The following is a 14,528-nucleotide window of genomic DNA, read 5'->3' as shown; positions in this document are numbered from 1 at the left end:
TTGGATTCGCTTTTCAGCTTATCCCTTTTGTTTTTGTCAAGATTGGGAGGGAAAGTGTGTGAAACCAAATAGTTTGCTATCGGGGCATACCAAGGAACCACTTCCGAGATTGCGTGCAAGGTATCTAAAGGAAAGGAGTCATTGATGGGAGTGGTGTCGCCCTTTGTGTGTTCATGGCGGCTTAAATGGTCCGCCACTAGATTTTGGGAACCACTCCTATCTTTGATTTCCAAATCAAATTCTTGTAACAAAAGCACCCAACGAATTAATCTCGGTTTTGATTCCTTTTTGGCCAACAAGTATTTTAGTGCCGCATGATCCGAGTACAGTACTACCTTGGAACCAAGAAGATAAGCTCGGAACTTGTCCAAAGCAAAAACAATAGCTAGTAATTCCTTTTCGGTAGTAGTATAGTTGGATTGGGCTCCATCTAATGTTTTGGAAGCATAAGCTATGACATAGGGAATCTTACCCTCGCGTTGTGCTAACGCGGCTCCAATCGCATAGTTTGAAGCATCACACATGATTTCAAAAGGTTGAGTCCAATTGGGGCCTCGCACTATAGGAGCTTGTGTCAATGCTACTTTGAGTTTGTCATATGCTTCCATACATTCTTTGCTTAGCTCAAATTCAACGTCTTTTTGGAGTAGTCGAGAGAGGGGTAGAGCCACCTTGCTAAAGTCTTTGATGAATCTCCGGTAAAATCCTGCATGTCCAAGAAAAGAACGGACTTCCCTCTCGGAGGAGGGGTAAGGTAAACTAGATATGACATTTATCTTTGCCGGATCTACGGAGATGCCTTCCTTTGATACTATGTGTCCCAAAACAATTCCTTGTTTGACCATGAAATGACATTTTTCAAAATTTAAAACAAGGTTTGTTTTGGTGCATCTCTCCAAGACTTTTTCAAGGTTACCTAGACAATGCTCAAATGAATCACCATACACACTAAAATCATCCATGAAAACTTCCATTGATTGCTCTAGAAAATCCGTAAATAAGCTCATCATGCATCTTTGGAACGTTGCCGGTGCATTGCATAGGCCAAATGGCATACGCTTGTAAGCATACGTCCCAAAGGGGCAAGTAAATGTGGTTTTTTCTTGGTCTTCTAGAGCAATGTGAATTTGGAAGTATCCGGAGTAGCCATCAAGAAAACAATAATATGATTTACCGGCTAATCGATCAAGCATTTGATCAATAAATGGTAGTGGAAAATGATCCTTTCTTGTGGCTGCATTCAATCTCCGGTAATCTATGCATACTCTCCAAGAATTTTGCACTCTTGTTGCTATGAGTTCACCACTTTCATTTTTGATTGTTGTCACTCCGGACTTTTTGGGCACTACTTGGACCGGGCTTACCCATTCACTATCCGAGATAGGATAGATGATGTCCGCTTCAAGTAGCTTAGTGACTTCTTTCTTTACTACCTCAAGGATGGTAGGATTGAGTCTCCTTTGAGGTTGCCGGACCGGTCTTGCTCCTTCTTCAAGGAATGTGCGGTGCTCGCATACTTTGGGGCTTATTCCCACTAGATCCGCCAAACTCCACCCAATTGCCCTTTTGTTTTTTCTCAAGACATTCAGCAATTTCTCTTCTTGTTGAGGGGTTAGCTCTTGGGCAATTATCACGGGTAGCTCTTGGGCTTCATCAAGGTATGAGTACCTTAAGTGAGGTGGTAGTGGCTTTAATTCCAACTTTTTGTTTTTCTTGGAAGTTTGAGTTTGTGTGGTGTTTAGTTCGCTTGACTTTTCATTTGCTTCTTTAACCATACACTTCTCATCTAACTTTGCTAGATGTACTTCGGCCACTATGTTATCGATTGGGTCACACTGAAACAAAGAGTGGTTCTCCGGTGGATGCCTCATTGCTTCCTCTAGGCTAAAGCTTACAATTCTCCCATCAATTTTAAATGAGTAATTCCCCGAGTAAGCATCAAGTTTAAATCTAGAAGTTCTCAAGAATGGTCTTCCAAGTAGGATAGACGATGCTCTCTCGGTTTCGCTTGATGGCATTTCAAGGACATAGAAGTCAATGGGGAATATCAACCCTTTTATGTTCACCAATACATCTTCTGCAACACCCGCTACGGTTATTATGCTTTTATCCGCTAGGACAAATCTTGCCGTTGATCTTTTTAGTTGTGGCAAGTTCAATAACCGGTAAACGGATAGTGGCATGATGCTAACACATGCTCCGAGGTCACACATGCAATCTTTAAAGTGAACTCCATTGATTGTGCAAGTAACCATACAAGGACCCGGATCATCACACTTCTCGGGTAGTGTTCCCATTAAAGCGGAAATAGAGCTCCCCAATGGAATGGTTTCCAATTCAAGAATTCTATCCTTATGTATGCATAAGTCTTTGAGGAATTTAGCATATCTAGGAACATGATGGATAGCATCAAAGAGGGGGATGGTTACCTCAACTTTCTTGAACACTTCCACCATTTTGGGGTCAAGTTCTATGCGCTTTTTAGCCTTCTTTGCAAGTGTTGGGAATGGAAGTGGTTGAGCAACTTCCTCTTCCAAGGTTCTTTTGGCCTTGGTTGTCTCTCTTGTTGGTTGGACCTCATCCTCAACTATGGCTTGTGGTGCTTCCTCTTCCACTACTTCTTCTATATTTACTCTCTCCTCTTCTTGAGCGGTTGTGATAGGGCTTGAATCCTTTGCTTCCTTCCCTTTTAGTTGCGTACCGGATCTAAGGGTGATGGCATTGATGCCTCCTTTTGGATTTGGTTAAGGTTGAGAAGGAATGATACTTTGGATTGGGGGTTGAGGAGTGGAAGTTGATGGTGTATCCATGCGTGCAAGAAGAGCTTGTAGTGTAGAGGTGAGACCGGTGAGACCGGAAGCAAGTGTGTTTTGTAGTTCCTTTTGGCCTTGGATAATGGTTCGGAGTGTTTCATCTTGGTTGGAGGGAGTGGTTGCATATGTGAGTTGAGGAGCTTGCGCTTGGTTGGGTGATGGTCTTTGATGTGGTGGTTGATAGGTTTGGTAGTTTCTTTGTGGGTTTTGTTGGTTGTATGGTTGATTTTGTGAGTTGTATGGTCGGTTTTGTGAGAAGTTTTGTGAATTGTTACCCCATCTTTGACCTCCTCCATTGTTGTTGTTGTCCCTATTCCCTTGTTGATGGTTGTCTCTCCAATTTTGGTTATTGTGTCCACTTCCTTGGTTGTGGCTTCCTCCCCCTTGATAAGAGTACCCTTGGTTAGGATTACCACCTTGGTAGTATCCTTGGTTGGGGCGATCATAGAAATTGTGGGTGGCCGCCAAGGTATTGTCTTCTTGAAGGCTTGGGCATTCATCCGTGTAGTGAGAGTAGCAAGAGCAAATACCACATACTCTTTGAGGAACCAATTGTTGGTTATGTTGTTGAGGTGGTGGCGGGTGTTGTTGTTGGTATGGTTGAGGTTGTGGTTGTTGTTGGTTCAATTGGAGTTGCTTCAAGATAGACGTCATCTCATTCAAGGATTGAGTTAGAGCGGTGGTTTCACTACTAGTTGATACCTCATTCACGGTCCTTGGACGGTTGACTCTTCGCCTCATATGTTGATTGGATTCGGCCAAGACAATAATAAGTTGCCATGCCTCCTCCGCAGTTTTATACTTGGACAAAGAACCATTGCTAGAAGTGTCCAAGAGGGTTCTATCTTGCTCTCGCATCCCTTGACATATGTATCCAAGCAATACTTGAGTGTCAAGCATGTGATTGGGGCATGCATCTAGTAGTTTGCGAAACCGTCCCAATACTCATAGAGTGGTTCCGTTTCACCTTGCACAATACAAGACATTTCCTTCCTTAGCCTATCCATCTTTTCCGGAGGTAGGAATTTATCCAAGAATCCCCTTCTAAGCAAGTCCCAATCGGAGGTAACTTCACTAGAGAGGGTGTAGAACCATTCTTTAGCCTTGTCCTGAAGAGAGAAAGGGAAAGCAAACAACCATATAGCAACTTCATCGGACCCTTCCCATCTAGTAGTTGAACATATGCGATGGAAGTCCTTGAGATGTCGAATAGGGTCTTGTGCGGGAAGCCCATGAAACTTAGGTAGGAGGTTGATCAAAGCGGTCTTCAATTCAAAGTTAGCATTCAAATTGGGGTGAGTTACGTGAAGGGGTTGAAGGACATAATCCGGTGCACCCGCTTCCTTGATGGTAACTCTCCTCGGAGCATCCATGGTATTAGTACCTAAAACAAAAGAAGAATTATTAGTGAGATTGATGGGAGTAGAATTAGTGCCTTCCTTGAGTGACGGTTCAATGTTCACTTCTAGTAAGGTGGTTGAGGTGGTGGAAGCCTCTTCCCCTTTTCCAAACTCAAGCCACCTCCGAGCTTGTCTAATATGAAGCAAAGTTCGTTCTATTTCCGGATCAAAAGAGACTAAGCTCGGGTTCGGTTGTGAACGCGTCATGCAATGAAGGGAAAATGGAGTTCATTGTAATGATTGAGGGGTTAGTCACTTGAATTATTCACAATGGAATGCAACTATGTACATCTATACATGCTTAATCCAAACAATAACATGGCACACAAAGCAAATTCCCCGGCAACGGCGCCATTTTGACAAATGAATTTTTGTTGGTGTAGAATTTATCAAGTGATCAATCGTAGTATAGTCTAAACCAACGCGAAATCCATCATCAAACAAAACTACAATCTATATTCGAGAGTATAAATCTCCCGAGTCGTTCTCCCTTGGAATTGCCAAAGTATGCATCTTATTGTCTTAGTAAGCCTTGTGGAGTTCTTGGAAGAATTTAGCAAGTAATGAGAAACAAACAATCAATTATCAAAAGGACTTGACTTAGGGTTGGCATTAGAAATCTTTATCATTATAGTTTACTCAAGGTTGACAACAATTAGGACTTACTTCATTTAGTCATCCCCTAAGCATAGAGGAAAGTCAAATGAAAACAATTAACTTGAGTCACCAGTTCTAGCTTCACCTCATGGGAATCTAGTTTTAGTGTACTCCAAGGCAATTGGCAAGCTCTAACTCCAAATCAACCCTTGATATAACTATTCAATTCATTCCAATGACCAAACCCCATGCCAAGTATAAAAGTTCTACTCCATGGCTAACATTGACATTTTATCAAACATGTGATGAGCAAAAAGGAAAGTCATAGTGAAATGAAGAGGAAAGAAAAAATTAGAAATATTGCAACACTAGAAACTAACAACAAGTATCAAGGAACAACAATGAGAATCAAAATCTCAAAATATCAATGGAATCCAAAAATCATAGAATTGAATCCTAGATCCAAGGAATGTCAACAATTACAACTACAACTTGGAATTGGGAGAGAAAATCTATTACATGAACAAAGTGAAATGAAAGTTGTAATGGATCTCACCAAAGAATGGATGAAAATCCAAAATTGTGATGAGGAAGAACCCTAGTGGAAGCTTGAGAGAAGTGGATGAATCTAGAGAGAAGTTGGAGTTTCTCTCTCTAACAATGTAACTAACTCAAAAATATCTCAAAAACTAAAAAATGAACTAAGTGTCCTCAACCTTTGCCCCTTTGGTCCTCTTAAGTCTTTTCCCGCCAAAGCACTCCTCAAAAGTTGGGATCTCCAACCAACTCCACGCCTAAGTCACGTGACTTTTAAAAAAAATCATTTTCGAACATCGGCGCACACGCGCAAGGTACGCGCGCGCGCCCTGGATGCGGCTCTGGAGTATGCGCGGAAGCGGAGTGTACGCGTACGCGTCCATGAAGATTCTGGCTTAGCCGCTACGCTAGTAGGCTCGTGGCTTGGCTCTTAGCTTCGGCTTCACATTGCTTTCATCCGCGCGGGCGCGCCATGTGCGCGCACGCGCCCATGCGGAAATCTCCAATGCTCAATTTTCATGCTTCCTTCCTTTTGCACCCTTCTTCCCTATCTTTTCCTGTCCATTCCTAGTCTATGTCCTGAAACTACTTAGCACACGAGTCACGGCATCGAATGGCATCAAGGAGAGATTAGAAATGTGTCTAATTTAGTGCAAAATAAGCATGTTTTCCTTTATGAGGCAAAACTAGGAAAAGAATGCAAATCCTTATATTTTCATGCAGAAAATGTGTGAAATTATTGATAAACCCTTTGAAATTAGCACAAGATAAACCCTCAAAATGGGGTTTGTCAACCTCCCCACACTTAGATTCTAGCATGTCCTCATGCTTAGGAAAATGCAAAGAGATATAGAAGACCTAGGGTCACAAACGTATGGGACTCATGGAATGCAACCTACTCATATGCATGCAGCTACGACTAGTGCGGTTATCTACTTGGTTGGGAACAATCTACTTCCTTATGACATGTGCAAGCTCATGGGGTACAATGGTGGCTAATGCATAGATCTTGCCAAATTCTAAGCATCAAATGCAATTTATGCAACCTTGCATGAGGAATGCTCGCGAGAGCCGGGAATCAAAGGATTGAGCGTCGAACCCTCACCGGAAGTATTTGCACTCTAGTCGCTCAAGTGTTTAGGGTTGACTCTCTCAATTCTCCCCTAATCATGCTTTCTAAGATTTGTTCTTCTTCTAACAATCAACACGTATTTCATGCATGCATACATCTATCATGAGGTCTTCTCCTTAGGTTGTAATGGGGTTAGGGTCAAGGTAGGATCATATATGGCTAGTGGGCTTAAAACTTGGATCTTTGATGAACTTAAACCTTCCCACCTAACCTACATAATGACCTATACAATTAAGTGCTAATCTAACTACCCATTCCTCACTTTTTCACATACTCATGTATTCCTTTTTAATTTCATACACATATGCATTGATTTTATTGAGCTACACTTTGCTTTGGGGCATTTTGTCCCCTTTTTATTGCTTTTCTTTTTCTTTTGTTTTTCTTACCCTTTTTTTTTCTTTTTTCATACTATTCCTCTTTTCCTTTTCTTTTGTTTTTTTTTCTCATTTCATTTTTTTTTCTCATTTCATTTTTTTTTCTCTTTTTTTTTCTATATATGAGAACCTCAATGCATAAGGTTTTATATTTGATTAATACATGAGTATGTACCCAATCCCTTACTATTTCCAATAACAAAGCAAAACTACCCTTTTGTCCCCCCAATGTCCCAAAATTCCCACACTCGAATGATACTCACATACGCTAGCCTAAGCCAATCAAAGATCCAAATTGAGGACTTTCATTGTTTTCCACTTTACGGCTTGTAATGTGCTAAATAAAAAAACAAGTGGGTTAATCGTAGGCTCAAATTGGTTAACAATGGAAGACAAAAGGTAGGCTATTTGGGTAAGTGGGCTAATGAAACGATGGCCTCAATCACATAAATGCATGACTACACAAACTAATGGACATAAAGAATGAAACAAAGCGAAGATTACAATCATAGAAGGAGAATAATGCACACAAGAAGGAAAAATAAGTGGTTATAAGATGTAACCACACCATTGGGCTCAAATCTCACTTGCTTGTGTTCTTAGCTCAAAACTATGTTCCAAAATATAATTCTTCATGCAATTTGGCATCAAAGCATTTAAAATTTTGCAGTGCCCCATGATTGTCCCCAAGGTGTTGGTTTCTTTAAGAAAGAATTCATTGTTCCAACCAAGTAAATTTATCATGCAGATGGTGTCAACTAAAACCTACTCATGCAACCTATCCTAATTTATTCAGCTTTTACCTACGGAGATCGGTCGGTCGACCTCCCCACACTTAAAACTTAGCACGGTCCTCCGTGCTGTAGGTAAGGCGCAGTGGTTGATCGAGTGCCGACTGTCCCATATCTCCAATGTTATCGCTCTCTCCGCTTGAAGTTGCGGTGGATGTTGAGATATCGGGTTCCTCCATAGGTGGTGTGACTACGCTTAGGAGCTTCTTCACATGAGCATATCGGCGTTGGTTACGCCGTTCATAACGGTCCAGTTTCTTGTGAAGGTCCTCAAGGCGTTGGGCAGCCGATTTTTGTGATGTAGATGAGGTGGTAGCTTTGTGAGTTGGTGTGGTTAATCCGCTGTCCTTGGTAGCTTCCGGAGGCTTGAGGCATCTCTTGGTCGGAATTATATCACCATCGACCGGAATTGATGCTCTCCTATCTTTAGCCTCCCGGTTGACGCCGGCTTTTGCAACCAATTCCGTCACCAAACCGGGGAACGGTAGATTTCCCTTGGCATGAATGCGCCCCATGGATTGGCGGATGATATGCAAAACGTTGACCGGTTTCTCGGTTAAGATGCACCAAATCAATAGGGCCAACTCAGCGGTAATGGAGGACCCATGTGTACTTGGGAGCACATAGTGAGCTAGAATTTGGGCCCATGCCGTGGCTTCTTGAGTGAGGTGGCGGACATCTAAACCTTTTGGTCTTTGCTTGATAGTCCCCCGAATCCAATAGGCGTCGGGTAGAGCAATGACACGGAGGATTGCGCTCCAATCGAATGCGCGGTCATTGCATGTAGCCAAGACTTCCTCATAGGCGTCATATGCATCCGTTGATTGTTCAATCCCAAGGACTTCTTGGATAGTTTTCACTGTGACCGACACTTGCTTTCGGCGCACAAAGATTGATGTGAGAAGGGGGGAGTTGAAGTTGGAGTAGAATTCTACTACCCATGAAAGGTTAGCCTCCTGTGGTTTCCGCAATAGGAACCTCCATTGTCGTTGCTCAATATGTGGCATCACAATCGGATGAAGGTGAGCCGGTAAGACTAGGAGTGGTTCCGGATGATAGTTCCTCTCGATCATTCTTGCGTAAACAAGCTCGCAGTAGCGATTGGGGAACTTGTTTGGATCCTTAGGAGGGTTATCCTTCTCGAGAACATCAATGGGGCCCTTAGTCTTCTTCAAGAGTGGCTTGGCCGTTTGCTCTTGGTGCGCTTTGTTGGGAGTTGGCTTCTTGGGAGCTTTCCCTTTGTTCTTCTTGATAACCATCCTATGAGAGTAAAGAAGGGAAAACATCAAAATCCAAGTAGGTGAAAGTAAATGTGTTAATGCGATGAAAAGTTAAGCCATAGAATATGGGTATTGTTGTCACATGACAGCTGCAACATGTGACTAAGATAACATGAAAAGAGCAAGGCAAATCATTTTCATATGGTGTAAGGGTGATTTATGCATGCAAGTAGGGAGCATGAGAAGCATATACCCTTAAGGGCCACACATGGAAAGCAAGTTAAGAAAATGTGAGTGGATGGATTGGGGAAAATGGGGATGCGCCTAAAGTGATAAGATGAGAGGCAATTTAGTCAAAGTTGGTGCAAAAATCAAGTATGCCTTTCATCGAACACTTGGTGTGCATCCAGTTGGAGTGTGTGATTTGAAGATGGTGAAAGCAATGTAGTAAGTCACAATCCACGATTAATGATTATAGTACACAGTGAGTGCAAGAAAAGCAAACAACACAACTCATCTACAAATGCAAGTGAAGTAGAGACCTAAATGCCCATGAAGAGTTAGTATGAATGAGAGGGAAAGAGAGAAGAAGATAAGAACAATAACCTCCTAAAGAAGTAACTAAAAGAAAAGAAGAAAGAAGATAACTAATTGAATGTGAAATTAAGGGAATAACAACACAAGAGATGGTAGCTTAGGATGGTACCTTGTGAGATGAAGAGAATGAGAGAGGGGGTTGTGGTGTGGGTTTAGGGGGAGTAGTAGAGAAGGTAGTGAGTGGTAGAAAGTAGTGTAGAAGAGGGGATGGAGGTGAAGAGAGAGTGTGCCCCTCTTTGAAGTTGGAGGTGCAGTAGAAGGTATGAGGAGGGGGGAAAATGTGAAGTGAAAGTGAAGGGGTGAGTGTGCCTCTTTTTTTGTTTTGGCGCCGAGCATCCGCGCGTGCGCGCACGGTGCGCGCTCGCGCAGCGAGGCGTGGTGGAGAGGGACGCGCGCGCGCGCCTTACGCTGGCGCGCCCATGTGTTCGGGCTGGAGGCACAAGGGAGGCACAGGGTTGGCACAACTCTCTGGTATATGTACCAGAAGTTGCTGCAGGACTATTGGCGCGTGCGCGTCCAGTGCGCGCACGCGTCAACGTGGTTGCGCCCCAGGCATGAGAGGGGCCTAGAGGAGGCTCAACTCTCTGTGAAATGGCCCAGAGAGGAGTGCAGGATCAAAAGGCGCGTGCGCGGCTATGGCGCGCGCGCGTATTGTGCTCGCAGTGCATGGGCGCGTGCGCGTCCAGTGCGCGCACGCGGTCAAGGGTTTGGGCTTGAGGCTTGATAGAGGCCTGAGAGCGGCCTAACTCTCTGGAACATGTACCAGGATTGCAGCAGGACAATCGGCGCGGGCGCGCACAGTACGCTTGCGCGTCGATCAGCAGACTTTGCCCAAGTGCGCGGACGCGCCAGGCGCGCGGGCGCGCGAGGTTCTTGTGCTTTAGGCATGGTCCTGGCATGGTGTGGGCGCAACTCTCGGGTATATGTATGGAGGGCTGTTATTTGCGATCCACGCGTCCGCGCACGGTGCGCGTCCGCGTGGGTGACCATTGAATGCTTTAGGGACGCGTACGCGCCGGGTGCGCGCACGCGTCAAGGGGGTTGCTTTTCCTAATTGTGCATGTATCTATACCACTTTTTGACATTACAACTACCCCTTTCCACACAGCTGCCTAAGCACTATAACAGGGCATTTGACTTGGCGAATCAGCAGTGAATTGAACAAATGATGGAAATTTGAAAATAAAATCTATCTAACAAACATGAAGTCAAGTGTCTATGTACAAAGTTCAAGGGAAGATCTTACCATGGTGGGGTGTCTCCCACCTAGCACTTTTGTTTAACGTCCTTAAGTTGGACTTTCAGTGGCTCATTGCGCTTGTTCAAGAGTTGCATCCCTCAAGAGGAACACTTCAATCTCCTTGGAGTTCTTTCTTTGCTCACCATGATACAATTTGAGACGGTGTCCGTTTACCTTGAAGATATCCGGGCTTGTTGGGTGACGCAGGTGGTAGACCCCATAAGGTTCTACTTTCTCCACTTGGTAAGGTCCATCCCACCTTGATCTTAGCTTTCCGGGTAGTAGTCTCAACCTTGAGTTGTAGAGAAGTACTAAGTCACCGGGTTGGAACTCCTTTCTTCTAATGTTTTTGTCATGGATGGCTTTCAACTTTTCCTTGTAAAGTCTAGCATTGTCGTAGGCTTCTTGTCTTAAGCATTCCAATTCCGCCAATTGAAGCTTTCTTTCTATGCCGGCCCCACCTAAGTTCATATTACACTCCTTTACGGCCCAATATGCTTTGTGTTCAATCTCCACCGGTAAGTGGCATGCTTTACCATATACAAGCTGGAAGGGGCTCATGCCGATCGGTGTCTTGTAAGCCGTTCAATAAGCCCAAAGTGCATCGAAGAGTTTAGTGCTCCAATCTTTCTTATTTGGCTTCACAACCCTTTCCAAAACATGCTTGATTTCTCAGTTTGAGACTTCGGCTTGGCCGTTTGTTTGAGGGTGGTAGGCCGTGGCGACTTTGTGGATGATGCCATATTTTCTCATGAGGCCGTCTATTTTTTTGTTGCAAAAGTGTGATCCTTGGTCACGTATGATTGCTCTTGGGGCACCAAAACGGCAAATGATATTATTCCTCACAAAAGAATACACCACATTAGCATCATCCGTTCGGGTGGGGATTGCCTCCACCCATTTTGAAACATAATCGACGGCTAACAAGATGTAGAGAAAGCCATTGGAGTTTGGGAATGGTCCCATGAAGTCGATTCCCCATACATCAAAAATTTCACAAAAAAGCATGTTTTGTTGGGGGATTTCGTCCTTCTTGGAAATATCTCCAAACCTCATACATTGGGGGCAAGATTTGCAATAGAGGGCAGCATCTTTGAGAAGGGTTGGCCACCAAAATCCGCAATCAAGGACCTTTCTTGCCGTTCTTTGGGGCCCATAGTGACCACCTCCTTCGGAAGCATGGCAAGCGTCCAAGATTGCTTGGAATTCGGTTTGGGGTATGCACCGTCGCACTATTTGGTCCGCTCCACACCTCCACAAATAGGGGTCATCCCAAATATAGTATTTGGATTCGCTTTTCAGCTTATCCCTTTTGTTTTTGTCAAGATTGGGAGGGAAAGTGTGTGAAACCAAATAGTTTGCTATCGGGGCATACCAAGGAACCACTTCCGAGATTGCGTGCAAGGTATCTAAAGGAAAGGAGTCATTGATGGGAGTGGTGTCGCCCTTTGTGTGTTCATGGCGGCTTAAATGGTCCGCCACTAGATTTTGGGAACCACTCCTATCTTTGATTTCCAAATCAAATTCTTGTAACAAAAGCACCCAACGAATTAATCTCGGTTTTGATTCCTTTTTGGCCAACAAGTATTTTAGTGCCGCATGATCCGAGTACAGTACTACCTTGGAACCAAGAAGATAAGCTCGGAACTTGTCCAAAGCAAAAACAATAGCTAGTAATTCCTTTTCGGTAGTAGTATAGTTGGATTGGGCTCCATCTAATGTTTTGGAAGCATAAGCTATGACATAGGGAATCTTACCCTCGCGTTGTGCTAACGCGGCTCCAATCGCATAGTTTGAAGCATCACACATGATTTCAAAAGGTTGAGTCCAATTGGGGCCTCGCACTATAGGAGCTTGTGTCAATGCTACTTTGAGTTTGTCATATGCTTCCATACATTCTTTGCTTAGCTCAAATTCAACGTCTTTTTGGAGTAGTCGAGAGAGGGGTAGAGCCACCTTGCTAAAGTCTTTGATGAATCTCCGGTAAAATCCTGCATGTCCAAGAAAAGAACGGACTTCCCTCTCGGAGGAGGGGTAAGGTAAACTAGATATGACATTTATCTTTGCCGGATCTACGGAGATGCCTTCCTTTGATACTATGTGTCCCAAAACAATTCCTTGTTTGACCATGAAATGACATTTTTCAAAATTTAAAACAAGGTTTGTTTTGGTGCATCTCTCCAAGACGTTTTCAAGGTTACCTAGACAATGCTCAAATGAATCACCATACACACTAAAATCATCCATGAAAACTTCCATTGATTGCTCTAGAAAATCCGCAAATAAGCTCATCATGCATCTTTGGAACGTTGCCGGTGCATTGCATAGGCCAAATGGCATACGCTTGTAAGCATACGTCCCAAAGGGGCAAGTAAATGTGGTTTTTTCTTGGTCTTCTAGAGCAATGTGAATTTGGAAGTATCCGGAGTAGCCATCAAGAAAACAATAATATGATTTACCGGCTAATCGATCAAGCATTTGATCAATAAATGGTAGTGGAAAATGATCCTTTCTTGTGGCTGCATTCAATCTCCGGTAATCTATGCATACTCTCCAAGAATTTTGCACTCTTGTTGCTATGAGTTCACCACTTTCATTTTTGATTGTTGTCACTCCGGACTTTTTGGGCACTACTTGGACCGGGCTTACCCATTCACTATCCGAGATAGGATAGATGATGTCCGCTTCAAGTAGCTTAGTGACTTATTTCTTTACTACCTCAAGGATGGTAGGATTGAGTCTCCTTTGAGGTTGCCGGACCGGTCTTGCTCCTTCTTCAAGGAATATGCGGTGCTCGCATACTTTGGGGCTTATTCCCACTAGATCCGCCAAACTCCACCCAATTGCCCTTTTGTTTTTTCTCAAGACATTCAGCAATTTCTCTTCTTGTTGAGGGGTTAGCTCTTGGGCAATTATCACGGGTAGCTCTTGGGCTTCATCAAGGTATGAGTACCTTAAGTGAGGTGGTAGTGGCTTTAATTCCAACTTTTTGTTTTTCTTGGAAGTTTGAGTTTGTGTGGTGTTTAGTTCGCTTGACTTTTCATTTGCTTCTTCAACCATACACTTCTCATCTAACTTTGCTAGATGTACTTCGGCCACTATGTTATCGATTGGGTCACACTGAAACAAAGAGTGGTTCTCCGGTGGATGCCTCATTGCTTCCTCTAGGCTAAAGCTTACAATTCTCCCATCTATTTTAAATGAGTAATTCCCCGAGTAAGCATCAAGTTTAAATCTAGAAGTTCTCAAGAATGGTCTTCCAAGTAGGATAGACGATGCTCTCTCGGTTTCGCTTGATGGCATTTCAAGGACATAGAAGTCAATGGGGAATATCAACCCTTTTATGTTCACCAATACATCTTCTGCAACACCCGCTACGGTTATTATGCTTTTATCCGCTAGGACAAATCTTGCCGTTGATCTTTTTAGTTGTGGCAAGTTCAATAACCGGTAAACGGATAGTGGCATGATGCTAACACATGCTCCGAGGTCACACATGCAATCTTTAAAGTGAACTCCATTGATTGTGCAAGTAACCATACAAGGACCCGGATCATCACACTTCTCGGGTAGTGTTCCCATTAAAGCGGAAATAGAGCTCCCCAATGGAATGGTTTCCAATTCAAGAATTCTATCCTTATGTATGCATAAGTCTTTGAGGAATTTAGCATATCTAGGAACTTGATGGATAGCATCAAAGAGGGGGATGGTTACCTCAACTTTCTTGAACACTTCCACCATTTTGGGGTCAAGTTCTATGCGCTTTTTAGCCTTCTTTGCAAGTGTTGGGAATGGAAGTGGTTGAGCAACTTCCTCTTCCAAGG

The sequence above is a fragment of the Arachis hypogaea genome, chromosome 2 (genome assembly GCF_003086295.3).
Source record: "Arachis hypogaea cultivar Tifrunner chromosome 2, arahy.Tifrunner.gnm2.J5K5, whole genome shotgun sequence".
Taxonomy (NCBI): domain Eukaryota; kingdom Viridiplantae; phylum Streptophyta; class Magnoliopsida; order Fabales; family Fabaceae; genus Arachis; species Arachis hypogaea.
The sequence above is the reverse complement of the archived record's forward strand: the minus strand, read 5'-3'. Positions refer to the sequence as shown.